Source organism: Cupressus sempervirens, chromosome 8 (assembly GCF_028749045.1).
Source record: "Cupressus sempervirens isolate cs-2001-9-10 chromosome 8, ASM2874904v1, whole genome shotgun sequence".
Classification (NCBI taxonomy): Eukaryota; Viridiplantae; Streptophyta; class Pinopsida; order Cupressales; family Cupressaceae; genus Cupressus; species Cupressus sempervirens.
The window spans coordinates 630896537-630916839 of record NC_143125.1 but is presented as its reverse complement, the minus strand read 5'-3'; positions in this window follow the sequence as shown (position 1 = coordinate 630916839).

The following is a 20303-nucleotide window of genomic DNA, read 5'->3' as shown; positions in this document are numbered from 1 at the left end:
ACTTTGGGTTCTAGAGTGTGCTTTCTTGTGACTTATGATTTCATTGGGATGCTTTTATATCATGTTTAGATGATGTTAGTTAATGGCACATTTCCTTATTATTCTAATTAGCATAAGATAGATGATGTTATCCATATTTGTAGGATTATCTTATGCTTTTCTTCTAGCATGTCGGATTTCCTTATGCTTATTGTGTAGCATGTTTTAAGTGTGACATCCTTATATGATAGTATCGCAAATCTGGTAGCTTGGGATGTTACATATAGGGGATGGCTAGGGTCCACAATGGCCTTATGATGTTATTATGGTTGGGAGGAACTACACACTTAGTTTGGTTGTAATGTTCATTGTGATGTTTTTCTTCTTACTGCATTGTTACCTTCTATACTTTCTATTTACTTCTAGTTAGATGGCTATATTTTGCTTCCATCTTTCAATATTGTGTTTGAGTGTTGATACCTAATGTGGAGGTTTTGAGATTTGTTTTACCCTTTTTATCTATCCTTAAGATTTTTATTTTTTTCTTGTGCACTCATGTGTCAGCATGTGGCGATACAATAATGTGTTAGATGCCCATTAGAGTTCTATCATTCAATACTAGAAAGTATCACACCTCTTAGAAGGAAGTGTCATATGATACTGGTAAAATATCACACACACTTGAGAAAAAGTGTTGCCCAAGCACTAAAAGTGTCACCCTCCTTCTTGAGAAATATCACATGATACTAGAAAGTATCGTCCAGTGTTGATTTAAAGTATGGCCTGGTTTTTGTAAAAACCTGTTTGGGTGGATAGTAGGAACTTTTTGGTGAGACCCAAGATTTTCAAGAAGTGTTTTGGCTACCCTCTTAGGTGCTCTTCAATCCTTTGGCATTGTATTTTGAATTCAGAATAGTTTGATTCAAATTCAGTTTTGCATCCTTCGTTGTTAATCGTTTTGGTCAGTACTAGCATTTGGAGATCCGTTGGTATTAGGATATTTGGTTAGTCTACCATTTTGATCTTTGTGATCCTTGTATTCCATATGTCATGTGCATTTATACTTGTTTAATTTTTTTTTTATCTTGGCTTATATTTGTCCTTGTTCCAAGGTTCTCCAGGCAAGGCATTGCACAGACTTAAATAGCTCAAATTAACACTTTAAATTTTTGGGATTGACATGATCAAATGTTAGTGAAGTGCAATATTTGGATACTTTGTGCATCCTAAAATCTTTTCAAATCACATTTTATTTAAATTTTCCAAAATTTCTAGAAAAAATCAAATCTGGTCAACATTGGTCAACCAAAGTCAAACTTTCTCTTTTGGACTTGGAAATTACTTTGAATCTCCTTCAATTTTTTTTAGATCCTTTTGATCTCTTCTATATTCTTCCAAACCTCAAATTTATTTAGCATCTTCCAATATACCACTTTCCATGACTATTCTGGTGTGCAATCTTTTAATTTTGCTCTTGATAGGGTAGAATGATTACATCATTAAATCTTTCAAAATTGGCTTCAATTGAATCTGAATCTTATGTCCTCATCACTTGGGGCATCTTGTTCCCCTCTATTGGGCATCATATATGTTGGTGTAAATATGTATTTACTATTTACACTTACTTAATTTTACTTAGGTTAATGCATTATTTTTATTATTTTGCATTGTTTTATTATTTTGCATTATGAGACACTTAGGAGTTTGCACACCTTTCTAAGTTGTCATGTTGACAACACAAGAGTATGCAACTCTATTTTAGCACATAGTGTCTACAACACTGATTTGCATGTCACACCCTTGTAGGCTTATCCTCTCATCACCATACTTACTTCTGTGCTTAATGGAGGATATCCCATATCTGGTTGACATGTGCTAGTTGTATGACTTATCATGTAGCTGATTTTAAGTCATTTTAGATGTATCTCAAATTCCTTTATATACAGGCACTCCTAGTGTACTCTTAGCAAGGCATATTGAATGAATATATCACCATTCTAGTCATACATTATCTTTCTAGTCTATAGTTGTGCTTATGTTTGAGTTCTTAGCTCTTCGGTGAATTTTTCCCTTAGGAAAATTCTTACAATATGTCATCTATCTTATCACCTATCTTATCTTTTGATTCGCTAATCAATCATATAATAGTTCTTGTTTGAGTTCGATGGACAAGTATTAGGATGGTCTAGCCCTAACTCCTGAGGATCAAGCCTCATTTTGGGGATGATTCTATGACTCATGATAGGTCTTTTTATCTCTTTCATGAACTAGTATTAAGGTGTTCTATCTTGACTTTGGGGGATTAAGCTCCATTCTAGAGATAATTCCAAATTCTTGTTGAGGGTTAAGCTTCATTATGGAGATAATCTTAGCCCGTAATAAGAATTTAGCTCCATTTTAAAGATAATTCTAAGCTTTTCTTTTAATCACTAATTAATGGATAGCTATTGGGATACTCTAACCTTGACTCCTAAGGATTAAGCCTTGTTCTAGGGATAATCATATGAATCATGATTAATTTTGTCATCTTCTAATGGATAGGTATTAGGACAGTCTGACCCCAACTCCTAAGAATTGAGTCTCATTTTGGGAACAATTCTATGAGGTTTGATAATATTTGTCCTTTCATATCGATATCTAGGTATTCTATCTGGATTCCCTAATGTTTAGCTGCATTCTAAAGATAACCTTAAAAAGCTTATCAATTGGTCTTTGTATTATCAATTTTGGAACCAATCTCATTTCTTGATCTATGATTCATACATTTAATTTCTTTGAATCAAACATGTTGCTCACACATTTATTCAAAGAGGGGCAAATATAATACCCCAAAATTCCCACATTGCCATGATAAACTAATTTAGGTCTACTTAATCAATTGTAAGTCCTATTATACTAGGCAATTCTGATTTTAACAATCATTGCTTGACCTAATTGTCAAATGTAGAAAGTCCCTAATTTGCATTAATTACACAATTCATTTAATTCTTAAGTCAAATTGAATTAGAAAAGCTAAACCTATTAATTAATTTAATTTTATTATGAGTCTTAGCAATTTAATTAAATTAAATTTATGCCTTTGGCTAAAATACACATTAAGGAATTAAACATATTTGATTTAATTAAATATTCTCATTCTAATTACTGAATTTGATTATTCAATTGATTAGAATATTCAATTATGAGGTAATTTTTAATTTCTATAAATCAAATATCTTCTCCAATATCCTCTCTTCAATTCAAAACTAGAAACATTGAGTTAACTTTAAAAGAAAAGGAATTAAATCAATTAACTCCTTATTCCACTCAAAAGAAATCAATTAACTTTCTTTTAGTAAGGAAACTTTTCATTTTGAGTGAAGAATCTTCTTAAAATCTCAATCATTCATTCAATTTGATCTTGACTATTGACCAAATTCTTAGATTCTATTAAAGAAACCATAAATTCCTCATTTTGGGGGTGGTGAATGAATAGTATCAAATTTATGCTATTATTGTTGACTCATTTTTCTTGTATTCTTAGCTTAATACTTCATATCATATAGCTATTAAAATCCTTTACTTTAGATGTCTAGTGTCTAGCTTGTCAATCTTAGAGAAATTAACAAAGTCATTCTAGTTAGGAGGCAACAGATCGACCTATTTGAAATTTTGGATGAATAATCCCATGTTCATTACATGATGATCGCTGATATAATGATCATTTTGAATTGTGTATGAACATAGAGGCCCATCTTTACCACTCACACATAGTAGTGCTTGACACTAACTATCATTTTACTCTTTTGAAGGCTTATACTTGGCATACACTATGCACTCATCCTACATTGTTCTTTGCTAGATAATGACTATGTTTCTAGTCACTACTTTTTCAAAACCATAATGAGACTAATAAAGAATTACTCACTTGTTCTTATCCATCTCACCAAGTTATTTCTGCATGCTACATTATCATTGGCTTATAGATCTTGTTGCTATCACAAAACTACCTAGGCCCCACTAGCATGTGTCAACATGTCACCATATCATGGCCATTATTTTCCTTGCAACTTTTCTTTGTGACAATGTGAAAAACCATTTATTTTGTCATGTGTCAAGATCTACTCTCATCAATCTAGCTTAACTTTTTATTATATGACACCTCTCTATACTCCTATGTGACTGCATCACTTCATAGTCACCTTGCCCATGTAGATATGTGCTGCATCACCATTCTTTTTAGTTTATTATGGGTTAGTAACCCAAAAACCTAAGACAAAGACTTCATATATTAACACCTATTTGTGCTAATGTCATTTCCTCTACCTTTGGATTCCATGAGTCATTTTGTCATTTTCTAACAATGTTACTCTATTTCTAACTTAGCAGTACGTCCTCAAGTCTCCTACTAGGCACATGTACCCTCCATGACCCATGTCCCCATTTTGGTTCATCTCTTCTCTGAAAACTTCATCTTTCTGGATAAGACCATGATTCCACCTATCTAGTTTTTTTTCCTTATCTTCCTAATTTTTTATGACTTATGGAGGGGTTCTATTTGTCAATGTATCAACATTATTACCCCATTTGGTTTCTTGGTCCATCAAAATTATGGTTGCATCATTGCCCATGGGAACCATGGAATGTAAGCTCCAAGTCTTGTATCTATAAGCTCTTGGCTTAAGATAATTTGTTCTTAAGTGTTTCTTCTTAAAGTACCACAAAATCTTGTCCACCTAATCAATGTGGCTAGTTTTATTTAACTAAAAATATGCATTGTATAGGAAACACACCTCTTGCCACCATGTTTATCTTTCAAGGGAGTCACTACACATGAATCATGAAAGGAAATGACCCAATAAATTTATTCCTCCATTGAGATTAGAGTCATGAGTGAGTTTAAATTAACGACTCTATCTTTAGTTGTAGTTAGGATATATGGGATAGGCTAAGAAAGCATCTGACAATTCAACATGGTTACCATAGTGGATGAAGACAATAATGATCCATTTGTTTTACTAGATATATTGTGAATTTGGGAAATGAATTCAATACTTTAATAGCTCCAAACCTTTGACATCTAATATCTTTCTATCATGCTTCAAACATTGCTTCATATTTGATTTCATCTAATTGGTTAATTGTGATGCTTTTTCTTGCATGTGCATGAAAAAAATAGTTTTTCTTCTTCTCAAACTTGGAAATTCGCTTTCAAATAGGTATAGAGACCTTTTCAAGAGCTCTTTTTTCAAAATTTCCAAGCATATTATGAAAAATATTTCTTTTCTTGCAATTTTGAGTCCCAACAGTGGCCCTATCTAGGGATGTATGCCCCTTGTGGAAATGGAAAGAATTCAAATCTATGGGAGAAGCAGAGCACTCCAAGAAAGTTTCTTGAATAACAATTATTAAAATCAAGAAACCTATTCTAGCTATAAAAGTAATGGCCCATGGCCACCAAAACTTCAAACAAACATCTTACCTCTATTAAACACATTATTCTAATTTCTATCATCTTGAAGCAAGTTAAAAATTTCATTCATGCATGTTTCACAAATAATATCTACATCTTCAATTAGCTGATTTGGAAAAAACATAACCATCCTCTTCATTTTTATAATGCATAGGAAAACTACAACTATCTTCAACATAGTGCTCATTATTGAAATAATTATCAACATGCTAAAAATTATAAGAACTAAACTAAAGATCTCTATCATCATGAAACTCATACATGCTATCACTCTAAAAGTCACAGGGTTCCCATTCAACTTGATTGAAAGAGTTACATATATCATGAACTTTTAACTCACCTTGTGCATCTGGGTGCAAAGAATATTTGAAATAAAAATCAAGTTTTTGACATACGCAATGAGCTTCTTTAAATTTTTGGTAGCCCAAGGCCATCATTTGTATAGTTCAAATAGGTTTCCTACTTTATATAGATTTTATTCAAGAGAATTATATTGGAGTGGTCTACTTCTTCCAGATATCTAAATCCTTGTTATGCCCACAAGGGGCATGCATTCTAACTTAATAGTATTTGAATGACCAAATAGATGAAAAAAAATGCATCTAAGGTTATAAAATTCTTATTATGGATTCACTTGAATAAAAGTTGAGCCACCTATAAGGAAGCTATCCTTCTACTCATTAGGCTCTGCAAAACCTAGGTGGGTAGACCTTGGATTCTCATAAATATAACTAGTGCTAAAACACATTTTTAGAATGCACACAAAGTAGATAAAACCCTTTAATATTCAACACTTATGAAAGAAACTACGTGTGTAGTAGATAATCATACAAAATAGAATATTAGAAGCTAAGCAAGGTGTCTTGTTTTCAACTATACAAAGAGGAAAGGGAAATGGTCACTTTCATGTTTGAAGTTTTAAGAATAACCCATTAACCAAAAAATTATTAAATGATGTTTCTATAGCTTTGATTAGTTCCCTATCCATTGGATATTACACAAGTCAAGTCATAAATCAAGACCTTCATGACCTATTCATCTACTTTGTAAATCATATATTATCTTTTACTATAAAACCTCTACTCATCAAACTCCTTCCATGAGATCTATAATTCTATCAAAGTATGCTAATAATTTACTAGATTCTTTAAATCAATAGATATTTGTACTATGGTATGAAACTAAAAAAAAAATTTCACTAAGATCTATATTTTTTTGCCATATAAGGTACAAAAATTCCCAAAAGTCATAGACATGAGACAAGATTAAGAATGAAAATATTGTAAATATTGCTTTATAATAGTTTATTTGAAACCAGATACATAAAGATGTATGTAATAAAACAAGACAACACATAATAGACTTTGACTATATCTTTTTTCCTTAATTATTTACTCAAGGCCAAAATACATATATAGGTGAAGACTAGAAATTATTGAAAGAATGGTAGAAATACAAGATGGAAACTTGTTCAAACACTTGGAATCAACCCTAAACAATGAGAAAAAGAAACAACATATAGAAGTGGAAGAAATCTTGGATCTAATCTAATTATGGCATTTGCCCACTTGAATCTATTCCATTTGTTACTATTTCAAAGCCTTTCTTGTCTCTCCCCAACTTAAAAATCAAATCTTGTCACTACTACAAATAACCTCAAAAATATCTCTCCAATTGATGATGAGAAACTCTCTAAAAGAAAATATTTAATTCTCTATTTTTTTTTTTTTAAATGCCCTACGAAATGTTAGAGAATAAAAATAATGATGTTGGGATAATATTTTCCAAATTTGGCCCCTACCAAGGTGACAATTTTCCCAAATGATGTCTCTAATTGTCAGGATTGAGCCACAAATAGCCAAGAAGGAAAAATAGTTGAGAAAAAATTTCATTGAAAATGTGTAAACCTTCTCACCATTCACATCTACACTCATTTGAACTATAAAAATGAAAAATCAATCTTCACCCCTTTCCATTGACACACACACAGACACACACACACACACACACACACACACACACACACACACACACACACACACACACACACACACACACACACACACACACACACACACACACACACACACACACACACAGAGATACATTGGGCATCCATGTGAAGTTGTAGACTAGAATAAGGAACATGCCTCCCTTTGCATTGAAAAATATTTCCTTCTATAATATATCCAAAATAATATAACATGAAAAACTAAAAATAATGGTATGTTAGTCTATCCTCATTGGTCAAGAATCAATGGATAAATTCTTTCTTTATCCCATGCAGGACTACTTTTGCCTCCTTTTATATCTTCATGGAATGTGGGGCCCACTGAGAACTATGCCTCTCCTCATTTAATTTTTTTCACCATTTTATCTTCCTTAGGCATGTGTTCATTATTTTTGAAACTTTGGTTGGAAATATTTTATCATTTTAATTTCAAACTCTTGATATTACCTCAAATTTTCAAGAACTTGAGCAATAAACTCTTGAAATAACATGTGGCATTCTTCCATTTGTCTACTTTTTCCCATCACCACATGTGCCAACACATCACAATGTCATGACAATTGTCTTCATTGCAAATTTTCTTTCCAAGAATGTGATACCATTTATTTTGTACACCATGTGTCAAGATCTACTCTCATCATGCTAGTATGGCTCATTGATACATGGCACCTCACTATTTTCCCATTACACACCTTATTGCTACTTATTCACCTAGTTACCACAAACACATGTCACATCACAAATGGTTTTAGGGAGATGTGGGGTCAGTCACCCAAAATCCCAAGATGAAGACTCATAATCTCGACACCTCTCTATGTTGATGTCATTGCTACTATCCAAGGATGTCATGAGTTATTGCCTCACTTTCTTATGATGCCACTATGTCAGCAACTCAACACCATGTCATCAAGTCTCCTAATAGGCACCCTTGACCCACCATGACATGTTTTACCACTTTAATTCTTGACTTCTTTGATAGATTCATCTTGCAGGAATGTACCATGATCTCACCTATTTAAGTCATCCACCTCAACTTCCTTTGATTTTATGCCGACTATAGGGTTTTGATTCATTGGTCTATCCATGTCATCACAACATTTATATGCTTGGTTGGTCAAAGTTATGATTTCATCTATTGGAATTCTATAGAATAATTAAGTGGGGGGGGGGGAGGAAGGGAGGGTGAATCATTTATCCAAGGTCTAGATGTAAAAATAAAACTTTTCATAGCTTAGTGAACCTATATCCATAAAAGAATAATATGCATGAACCCATTGGATCATACAATGCTTAAACTTTGTTGGTTACTATCATAGACCAAAATAACTTTACAAAAATGCAAACATGAAACATAATAGATTCAATAAAACATTTCAAACATGGATTTTATTTGGAAACCAAATTTGGGAAAAACCATTAGTAACATGCTACTAATTTTCACTCTTCTAAAATGATGCCTTGTGAAAAGCCAACCATGTTAAAGGTTATAGTACACTATTAAGTGTGACCTTGTTAGAGGACTTTAGATGATTCACTTGGAATGTCACTCAGTTAAAGGATTTGCAAATGAATGTTTAGTTCTCCTTAATCCAAAGGATTTACCCTAGATTGATACAATAATTAAAATGTACTATTAAGGCTTGATATAATAACAACTTACAACTCACTTTTACATTATAGATCTTTGTTTTAGTACTCCATTTTGCTTGGATTTCACACACTTCATCTTTGATAGCTTGTTCACCCTTCAAGCATTCATACTCTTAATCCTTCTTTCTTTACTTTCCAATAGTAGTCTCTTCTATTTAGCCACTGAATGAAGCAATACCCTAGACTCCTTGTCTTCCTTATTTTATTACACATGAAAACCATTTCTTTTGACCAGCTCTTTCTACAAATAGAGATTTAACATCTTTTTTCATTTAATCTCAATCATTTATTTTAGGGTTAAGTAGGATTAGGTAGGATTCAATGAATCTACCCACTTTTCCATTTGGCTCTTGTAGAAACTTCTCCCTCAATCCTCTTTGAATTTTCCTTTAAATAGGTTACCTTTAATTATGTGTCACTAGCACATCATAGTTATCTTCCACACATTTCATACAGTTCAAGAAAGCAAAATAGTTAGATCAGATTCATCAAATTATGATTTAACATGAATACTAGCATGTGGAATCAATATGCTCTCACTTAGCTTCTATATTATTCTTCTACTCATCTCCCACTAGATAACTCAACAAATACGAAAGTTTACTAGTGCTTGACATTAACTGAACTTTACTTGGCTTACATTAAGTTCTCTTGGCATACATTGAGACTTCACTTTACTCAGGTCCAACTAATTTTCTGCTCAGCTTGCGCTAAATTTTCTTGGCACCTACTATCCACTTGATCAATCTTGATAGACTCAATTCTTTTTACTTGTTTTTTTAGACTTATTAAGTGTATCCAACCTTTGAAGCCTTAAGTAGATAACCAATAAACTATGTCATCACTATCTTAACTAATCTATGTACTCCTTTTACATATCACAACTCAATCTTTCCTCTAGGTGTTCTTTTTATTTTATTTGATCAAAACATCCTCATCAATCGAATAAGTGATATTACTGAAATCAACTATGTAGTTGTCTTACCATAAAGTAATAGGTTTCACATCGGTGATAAAAAAATGATTGAAACATTACAATCTCATATCAACATTCATTATCACCCATGGAACCCATGTCACATAAGATCCTTGTCATGTGTCTCTAAGCACTTGGATTAAGAAACTTTTTATGGAGTGTTTCTTCTTGAAAGCACTACAAATCTTGCCTACTAGTGAATGTGGGATAATTCTCTTTAATTTTAAATATGAATTATAAAAGAAACACGCATCTTTCCACCATGTTTATCTTTGAATTGAATGACTACACATGCATCATTAAGACAAATGGCCAAATCCATTTACTCCTCCATCAAGAGTAGATTTGGGACTAAATTTAAAAATAAGGACTCTATCTTTTGTTGAAGTCAAGATATATGCAATAGGTTAAGTAAGCATTTAGAAATTCAACATTGCTAATGTAATAGATTAAAGTAATGATGATCCATTTCTTTTACTTGTTAGCATGTGAGTTTGGGAAATGAATTCAACCCTCTAGTAGCTCCAAGTCTTTTCCATTCAATGTATTTTTATCCTTCATCAAACACCACTCCATATTCACTGTCATCTAATCAATCAATGGTGATGTTCTTTATTGCATATGCACACAAAAAATAGTAGTTGTTTAGTTCAAATTGTTAGAATTCTTTAGAAAAACTAAGAGGGGGGTGAATCAATTATTCAAGGTCCAATAATGTCCAATTCAAACTTTCTAATAAAATAGGAGTGAATCAGAAGTACTACCCTTTTACTTTCTTATCATGCATGCAATTAAACATTAAACAATCATGAAAAGTAAACATGCATCACACCATAACACAAAGGATTTTGATGACCTAGAAACCCTCTAGGAATAAGAAGGTAAAACTGGGGTGGGGATGATACCCACAAAATAACTATGCAATTGATTTCAACCACTTTTGATGGTTTGCCCTGTTAAAGGCCTGCCCTATTAAAGGCTTTATACACTGTAAGATGTGACCCTATTAAAGGATTTCTAACCCCTGTTAGGAGTGTGCCTTGTTAGAGGACTTAAGAACATTCAACATAGAATGTCACCTTGTTAAGGGATTTATAGAGATCTCTTATCCTTCTCCTAAGGATCTCTTATCCTTCTCCTAGGGATCTTCTATTCTTCTCCTAAGGCATATCCACCTAGTTGTTAAGCTAACCTAGCAATGTAGGATATCAATATCTAAAACAATGGTAAGAGAGTATTAGAAGGGTTTTGACCTGATAAAGATTGCAACCCTAACCTTGCAGATTTTAGATCACTCTTCAGTTCCTTTCTTTGCTTGGCTTTTCTCCCTTGTAGTGCTGATAGCTTTTTCACCCTTCAAGATCAATCTCCTTGAGTTCTTCTACTCGTTATGCTAATGCATGTTGTTGTCACTTGATCAACTTAGAGTCTTGATGCTCTGTAATTACTCCTCACTATGTCCTCTTCTTGACACTTCACACTAGCCTTCTCTTGGCTTCTTCACACAACCACTCTTCTGATCAACTCCCTCTCACACATGTGCATTTGATCTCTAACTTGTAACTCCTTATAAAGAAGTTATGTTCTTCATTTTCTGCTCAAATCTTGATTTGAGAAAATGATATTGTTTTCCCTTCAAATTATTTCTTCTAGAAACTTCATGATAAGTCCACCATCATTCGCGTTGAATTGATTTGCATGGTTTATGTAGAATTCTATGACATCTACTCATCATCCTTATCATCCAACTAATTTAGAGAATTTGATGTAACAAACTTATCGTCACTGATCTGGAAAATATTTGACTTAGTGAATAATGCAGCAACTCGAAATCATTGGATTATTGATGCTTGACACCTTCTATGTTACTCGACTTCTACTGCATTTACTGATGCTCAACACCTAAATTCATTTCTTGAGTTACTTGACACTTGAACAATTACTCGACACTTGAACATTTACTCAACACCTGAACATTTACTCAGCACCTGAAGGATTGTGTGTTTCTTGGCACCTAAAAGATTACTTGGCTCACACTGAAGTTCAACTTGCTCGACTTCAACTAAGAATTTTCTCGGCACTAACTAGCTAGCTTAGCTCTTCTCAAATGAACTTAGTTAGGATTTTCAAATGACTTAGTTAATCCTTACATCTTTGATGTGTCTCAGTGTGTCCATCCTCTGTGTCTTAGAGTACGTCATGAATACACTATTTCATCAATGGCTTAGCTAATCCTTATACTTCATTACAATATCATAACTTCAACCTTTCTCTATGATGGGGAGACAACCAGAGAATAGAATGGACACAATAGAAAAGGGAAATTATATTAATTGAGAAAATAAGCTAGTATAAATAGTACAGAGAAAATAAACTCCAGAACATGCCCTAAGGGCTTACAATAGCATAAATATAGAGAATATTTCTCCTTTTAGCACCTCCTCTCAAACTCCACTCTGAACTGCCTTCTACAATTCCAAAAATCTCCTTCAATAGACCCTAGAGGGTTAAGGACTAAAAGTACATTCTAGAAAGTGCTAGTAGGCATCCACCGACAAAATAGAAGGTTCCAAAAGCTATGTTAGAAGTCAGTGCAAATCTAGAAGAATCTAGAAATGGTAGTCGAACTTCCGGGAGGCATAACTTTTGAACCGTAGCTCTGATTGACAAACCATTTACATTTTCAGAAAGCTCTCGATGCGCACTATAGCTCTATGGACCAGCTTTGCTCGTCCCCCATTTTTTGACCCTTTTAGAGGTCATTTAAAGCCCCAAACTTGACTTTGAAGCATTCTTAGGAGGTCTCCAAAACCCGAAAAACTGCAATAACTTTCAAACTGTGGGGCCTTTTGACCTAATTATTTTTTTGGAATGCTCTAAATCACAATTACATTCATTTTGCCAATTCACACCTTCTAGGTCACCAAACTGATGGCCAAATTGCATGCTCCTATTTTTTTGGGATTTTCAAACACACTGATAGTGGAATTGTGAGAGTTGGAACCTTTATTTTACCCAGATGGGTATCCAAAAATGTAAAGACATGAAACAAAAACTAAGTCTAAGTACATTTTTTTTGGGTGACATAGGATTGCCCTTATACCTCTAGATGCTACTGCATCAGACACCTAGGGTAGATTGAAAAGTGACCCTGTCACTTTATGGATGGTAGAGGAAATACCAAATGGGAAACCTTAGCTACTGAAATCCAAGTTGAGTCCTCGATTGGTCATCCTTTCCATTTGACCAAATACTCTTCATACTGCTTGTTTCTGGTACTCCTACCCACACGATGATCTAGAATGTCTTCTATCTCCTCCTTCTTAGAAGCAGGAATTGTACATGGCTCTAACACCAGCTCCTCATCTGCACCATCATCATGATACTCTGTTAAATCTACAATGTTGAAAATGGGAAAAATCTAAATACCATCTGGCAGCTCCACTTTATATGCATTTCCTGAGTCATGTTTCTTCAAAATTTTGCAGGGGCCAAATTTCTTGATTTTCAGCTTGTTGTAAGTATCGGCTGGAAATCTTTCTTTTCGTAAGTGTACCATGACTAAATCTCCTACTTGGAATTCCTTATGTCTTCTCCTTTGATCAGCGCTAGCTTTATACTCTTGATTCATCTTGGTTATGTGTGCCTGAACCTCTTCATGTAGATGCTTGATATGTTCAGCAAATTCCTCAACTTCAGCACTTGTCCTCTCCCCTTGTTCTATCTTCCTTAGCTCTGGTGCAGTCCTTGGGCTATTACCATATACAATTTGGAGTGGTGATTTTCTAGTACTCCTATTTACAGAGTTATTATAAGCAAACTCTACCTGTGGTAGAATCAAATCCCATTCCTTGGGCTTATCCCCAACTAAACATCTCAGCAAATTGCCCAAACTTCTATTTACCACTTCTATTTGACCATCAGTCTATGGGTGATGCATGGAACTAAATTTTAGGTCTGTTCTCAACTTCTTCCACAATGTCCTCCAGAAATACCCCACAAATTTAGTATCTTTGTCAGAAACTATACTCCTTGGAGGACCATGTAGTCTTATCACCTCTTTGAAAAACAAGTCTGCAATATGGATAGCATCATGATTTTTGTGGCATGGAATAAAAGGTTCCTTTTTAGAGAACCTATCTACCACCACGAATACTGAGTCATTACCCCTTTGTGTCCTTGGCAATCCAAGAACAAAATCCATACTTATGTCCTCCCATGGCCTTGATGGAACAGGCAATAGCTGATAAAGACCCGTATTGTGACTAAACCCCTTGGCAACTTGATAAACCTGGCAACTTTGTATGAACTTCTTCACATCCTGTGGAATTTGAGGCCAAAAATAATGTTCTCTAAGAATGGAAATGGTCTTATCTTGACCAAAATGTCCTGCCATCCCTCCACTGTGTTTCTCCTTAATCAAATTTTCCCTCATGGAACTCCTTGGAATGCACAATTGACTACCTTTGAACAACATGCCATCCTGAATCAAATAATCAAACCACTTTGTTCTATCTACAGTAACAGGCTCGTTACAAGCTTTCCATGCTTTAGCAAAATCAAGATCCTCGGGCCAACACAGGCTGTTCTGTCACCTTCTCCTTCAGCAATTCAAAACTTCTTGCAGCTCCTGTAGTCCATTTGAACTCTTTTCTATCCCCTCTTATTATATCAGTTAGGGGTGCACATATGCCACTGAAATTCTTAATAAACTTCCTATAAAAACTAACCAGAGCATGAAATGATCTTACCTCAGTAGCAGTCCTTGGAATAGGCCATTCCAGGATGGCTTTTACCTTCTCTGGATCCATTTTGAGACCTTCAGGTGATATAACAAATCCCGAATAGACTAACTCCCTTTTTGCAAAGACACACTTCTTTAGATTAATTAACAGTTTCTCTTCCCTTAGCCTTTCAAGGACACTACGAATATGCAGTAAATGTTCTTCCAAAGTCTTGCTGAAAATTAAAATATCATCCAAATAGACAATAACAAATTTTCCCAAGAACTTCTTAAGTACCTCATTCATGAGCCGCATGAAGGTGCTTGGGGCGTTCGTCAATCCAAAGGGCATGACTAACCACTCATAAAGACCCTCCTTGGTCTTGAAGGCTATTTTCCACTCATCTCCTTCTCGAATCCATATCTGATGATAGCCACTCTTCATATCTATCTTTGTGAAGTACTGAGCTCCACTCAAGCAGTCCATAAGATCATCCATCCTTGGTAAAGGAAATTGGTACTTGATGGTTATCTTATTTATAGCTCGAGAATCTATACACATCCTCCACTCTCCATCCTTCTTTGGTGCAAGTACTGCAGGTACTACACATGGACTCAGGCTCTCTCGAATCAAGCCCTTCCTTAATAGCTCCTGAACCTATCTATTTAGCTCCTTGGTTTCAGTAGGGGTCATCCTGTGAGCAGCCTTGTTAGGAAAACTAGCTCCTGGAATCAGATCTATCTGATGACTGATTTTCCTTACTGGTGGCAATCCATCTGGAACATTATACGAGATAATATCTCCAAATTCCCCTAGTAAATTGGAAACTTCAAATGGTATTTCACTACTACCTTCTTTATCTTTCCTAGAAATCAAAGCATAGCATATATGCTGATGTTTCATGCCATCTAAAAATTTTCTTCCATCAACAAGAGAAATCCTAGCACTGCTACATAGCTTTTCACCTTCCTTTTTCATGGGCTTCAATTTGTGGTGAACTCCATCCTTTGTCAAAGAGTATGTGTTTGTATGTCCATCATGTATTGCATGTCTATCAAACTACCATGGTCTACCCAACAATAGATGGCAAACATCCATCGAAATAACATCACAGAGAACTTCATCATGGTAACTCCCAATTTTGAATTTTAGTAAACATTGTTCACTTACCAGGACCTTATGATCATCTTTTACCCAAGAAATTCGATAGGGTTGGGTATGTTTTTCCCTCTTGAGCTTTAGCTTAGAGACCATCTCTTCTGATACCAAGTTATCAGTGCTACCACCATCAATGATCACATCACAACATTTATGCTCACACTTGCATCTGGTACGGAACAAACTCCTCTGTTGTCCTGGTTCATTCTCACCACTTAGTAGGACTCTTTCATTTACCAAGGTCTCTCCTCTTTTTGCATCCTCTGAATGTGATGATTGTGCATCCTCATCCACATGAGCAACCCTAGCTTGGCCCTCAGCTCTTGTATTTGTCCTTCCTTGTCGTTGAGGGCATTCAAAGGCACGATGACCTTCTTCATTGCAATGGAAACAAGTACCACGAAAGCCTCCTCTTCCTTGTCCATGTCCTCTACCTCTTCCTCTTTGATTTCCAAAGTCTTGATCATGGGAGCAGTTGAAACCCTCATTCCTCTGGTTTTTGCTATTACCCACATCTTCATTTTTCTTTTGGGTTTCACTACGGCCTCTAGATAATCTACCACTTCCCCTTCCTCCTTGACCGCGCCCTGTTTGTCTTCCTTCAAAGCTTTTACTCAGCTTCTCTTCAACTCATAGGGCAAACTCGTATGCTTCTTCAACGCTGGTCATTCTTACCAGACTTAATTCCTCCTGGATGCTAGGTCGCAACCCATTAATATAACAAGCAACCTTCTCCTTATTTTCTTCTGCATGCCTCACTCTAATCAAGAGTCAGTAAAACTCCTCTGTACATTCTTGGACTGATCTTCCTACTTGCTTTAACCCATGCAACTTCTTAAATAGATCAAGCTCGTAGTCCACAGGAATGAACTGCTTCTTCAATTTGTCCACCATGCAATCCCATCTTGTGATCTTCTCCTTTCCTCTTCTAAGTCTTTCCAGTTGAACCTCTTGCCACCAGATTTTGGCATGGCCTTTCAATTTGGCCTTTCCAAACTTAACCCTATCTGGGTCCCTTATATCCTCATACTCAAAGTATTCTTCCAGTTCATTGATCCAATCGATCAACTCATCTAGTTTCAGATTTCCTGAAAATATACCCACTTCAATTGTAGGTCTTTTCCCAAACTTAGTAATGGCCCTAAAAAGCCTTTCCTCTACAGGATTTAGAACTTCCCTGTCAACTTCCTCTTTTGGTCCCATTACTTCCTCTTCATTGTCATCCTCACTATTGTCACCTACGGAAACATTTGCTCCTCTTGCAATGCTTGTACCTACCTCTAGAGGGCTCTAACCTCCTCAGGATCAATAGCTCTAGCCCTTCCACCATGCTCTCTTTGTGGAGGCATCTTCTAACTCGAACCCACAACCACATAGTCTTGGTGCAAACTGCCTCACAGTCGGCGCTCTGTCTACACACTCAGGAAAACCCGCTCTGATACCACTTGATGGGGACACAATCCAAGAACAGAATGGACACAACAGAAAAGGGAAATTATATTAACTAAAAAAATAAGCTAGTAAAAATAGTACAGAGAAAATAAACTTCAAAACATGCCCTAAGGGCTTACAATAGCATAAATTTGGAGAATATTTCTCCTTTTAGCACCTCCTCTCAAACTCCACTCCGAACTGCCTTTTACAATGCTAGAAATCTCCTTAAATAGACCCTAGAGGGTTAAGGACTAAAAGTACATTCTAGAAAGTGCTAGTAGGCATCCACTGACAAAATAGAAGGTTCCAGAAGCTACGTTAGAAGTCGGTGCAAATCTAGAAGAATCTAGAAACGGTAGCCGAACTTTCGAGAGGCATAACTTTTGAACCGTAGCTCCGATTGACGAACTGTTTACATTTTCGGAAAGTTCTCAAAGCGCTCTATAGCCCTATGGACCAGCTTCGCTCATCCCCCATTTTTTGACCCTTTTTGAGGTCATTTAATGCCCCAAACCTGACTTTGACGCATTCTTAGGAGGTCTCCAAAACCTGAAAAACTGCAATAACTTTCAAACCGTGGGGCCTTTTGACCTGATTCTTTTTCTGGAATGCTCTAAATCACAATTACATTCATCTAGCCAATTCACACCTTCTAGGTCACCAAAATGATGGCCAAATTGCATGCTCCTATATTTTTGGGATTTTCAAACACACTGATAGTGGAACTATGAGAGTTGGAACCTTTATTTGACCCAAATGGGTATCCAAAAATGTAAAGACATGAAATAGAAACTAAGTCTAAGTACATTTTTTTTTTGGGTGACACAGGATTGCCCTTATCCCTCTGGATGCTCCTGCATCACTCTATGTGTTCTAGTTACATCTTATTGATTGCCTCCTCCTTGTTAATCAACCAATTGATAGTATTTGGATCACTTAAGCAATTGTCATTCCTACAAGTAGCAAGTTTGACATCAATGACAAAACAATGATTTGAAAGCATTCTTTACCAGTTCCATTATTCTTCATTCATGATCTTTTCAATCATTTCCAACACAAACTTGGTGGTTCAATTTCAAATAAGTGAAAAGAGCACTTTGAGGAGCTCATTTTGTAAATTTTCCAAATATAGTACTCAAAATAAAAAGTTACCTCTTGCTTTCCCTCCACTTGTAATTAGTTGACTAGTAACATCATATTTTTTTGCCTTCTTATTTTGAAATTCCACTCTATATCTTGAATCGTTTCATTTTGCCACAATCAACATATTAGATTGTAGTTCTTCAATCCAATATGCATTGTCATATCTAATTTTGTCAATCAATATAATAGATCCATTGCCTTTCACATAAAATGGTGCATCATTTCCAAAGTTAACACAACTTCCATTATATAGTGTTCTAGCTTTTACATACTTACTTGTATCACTAGTCACATGTTTTAAGAAACCAATATCAACTATCCATTTATCATTCTTACTAACATCTAAAATAAGAGTAGTTTCCTCAATATTTCCATCTTCATAGTATTCAACTTTTACTGCAATATTAAAAAATTCTTCATGATGTTCATCATAACCACTTTCAGGACAATATTCTCAACATTGTAACAAGATTTCTTACCTTTTACTTTGTAGTCTTTGTTACCTTGATTTTTAATGATTGTTTCTCTTTCATTAGTATCTATTGTCTTTCATTAATCATTTTTATTACTTCCAAGACACCATGTAGTAATATGACCAACTTTTTTATACATGTAAAAAATAGACTATATGTTGGAAATGTATGTGGTCTTAGGGGGGGAGGGTTGGGTGAATCAAGAACCAATTAAACTTTAACTTCTATTCATCAATTAATGCTTCATAAGATATTCCGATTTAATTGCATGCATGAAAGACTAAATGCATGAAAATATTCATAACACATTACACAATATTTGGTAACCCTGAAATATTCCAAATAGAAAGTAAAACTAGGGTGGGGATGATACCCACAAGTGTTATGACTGTAGTATAAAGTTGGCATGTCAAGGCTTACAATGATCACTTCTGGTGATCTACCTTGTTAGGAGTAGTAAGGGTTGTTAGATCCACCTTGTGAAAGAATTTATACAATACAATGAAATATGCACTATATTAGGAAGTTTAGCATAAGACAATTAAGTCCACCTTGTTAGAGGATTTGACTAATGAACCTATTAGGATGTACCAGTAGTTGATCTTTCATCTGCAACTTAATTTTTTGTATGTGATTCCTTTGATTTAATATGACCACCTTGCTATGATAGATGAGACTCTACTTTCCCTAATACTTCTTGTATCCTTTGTCTTCTAATTCACATTCATTTTTCTTCTTACTTGTTACTTTCTCATGCATTGGATATGATAAGATGTATTTGATACATACCAATCTAATTAATTACCTTTCAAAGTTCGCAACAATACCAATTTCAAGCAATCTTCACTAAGTTGGCTTACTACTATAACTTGAGTTCTAAATACCACTCAAATAGTATTCTTACACATGGAAACAATATCAACTCAAAAATATCTAGCATTCATTTGACACTGGTGCTTGGTCTACATTGATCACTTGGGAGTGGCATGAACTTAGTTAGCATTTGGTGACTCAATGAATATTGAAGAATTTGCTAGATACTAAAGGGCTCAGTGGGCACTGCAACCTAGTCAAAACTACCTTGATCCTACTTCATTAACACTACCAACTTAGTAGACATTGATAAGCTTGGTTTAAAATATAGATCTTTATTAACACTACTTCCTACATGGTTTGCACTAGTGAGCTTGGTATAATATGTTAGGCTCAGCTCACACTTGTATTTGAATGTGAGGCATGGTAGAAATTGTAAAGCTCAGTAGCAATGTATCCAATAAAACTAATTAAGTATTTAGTCATTAAC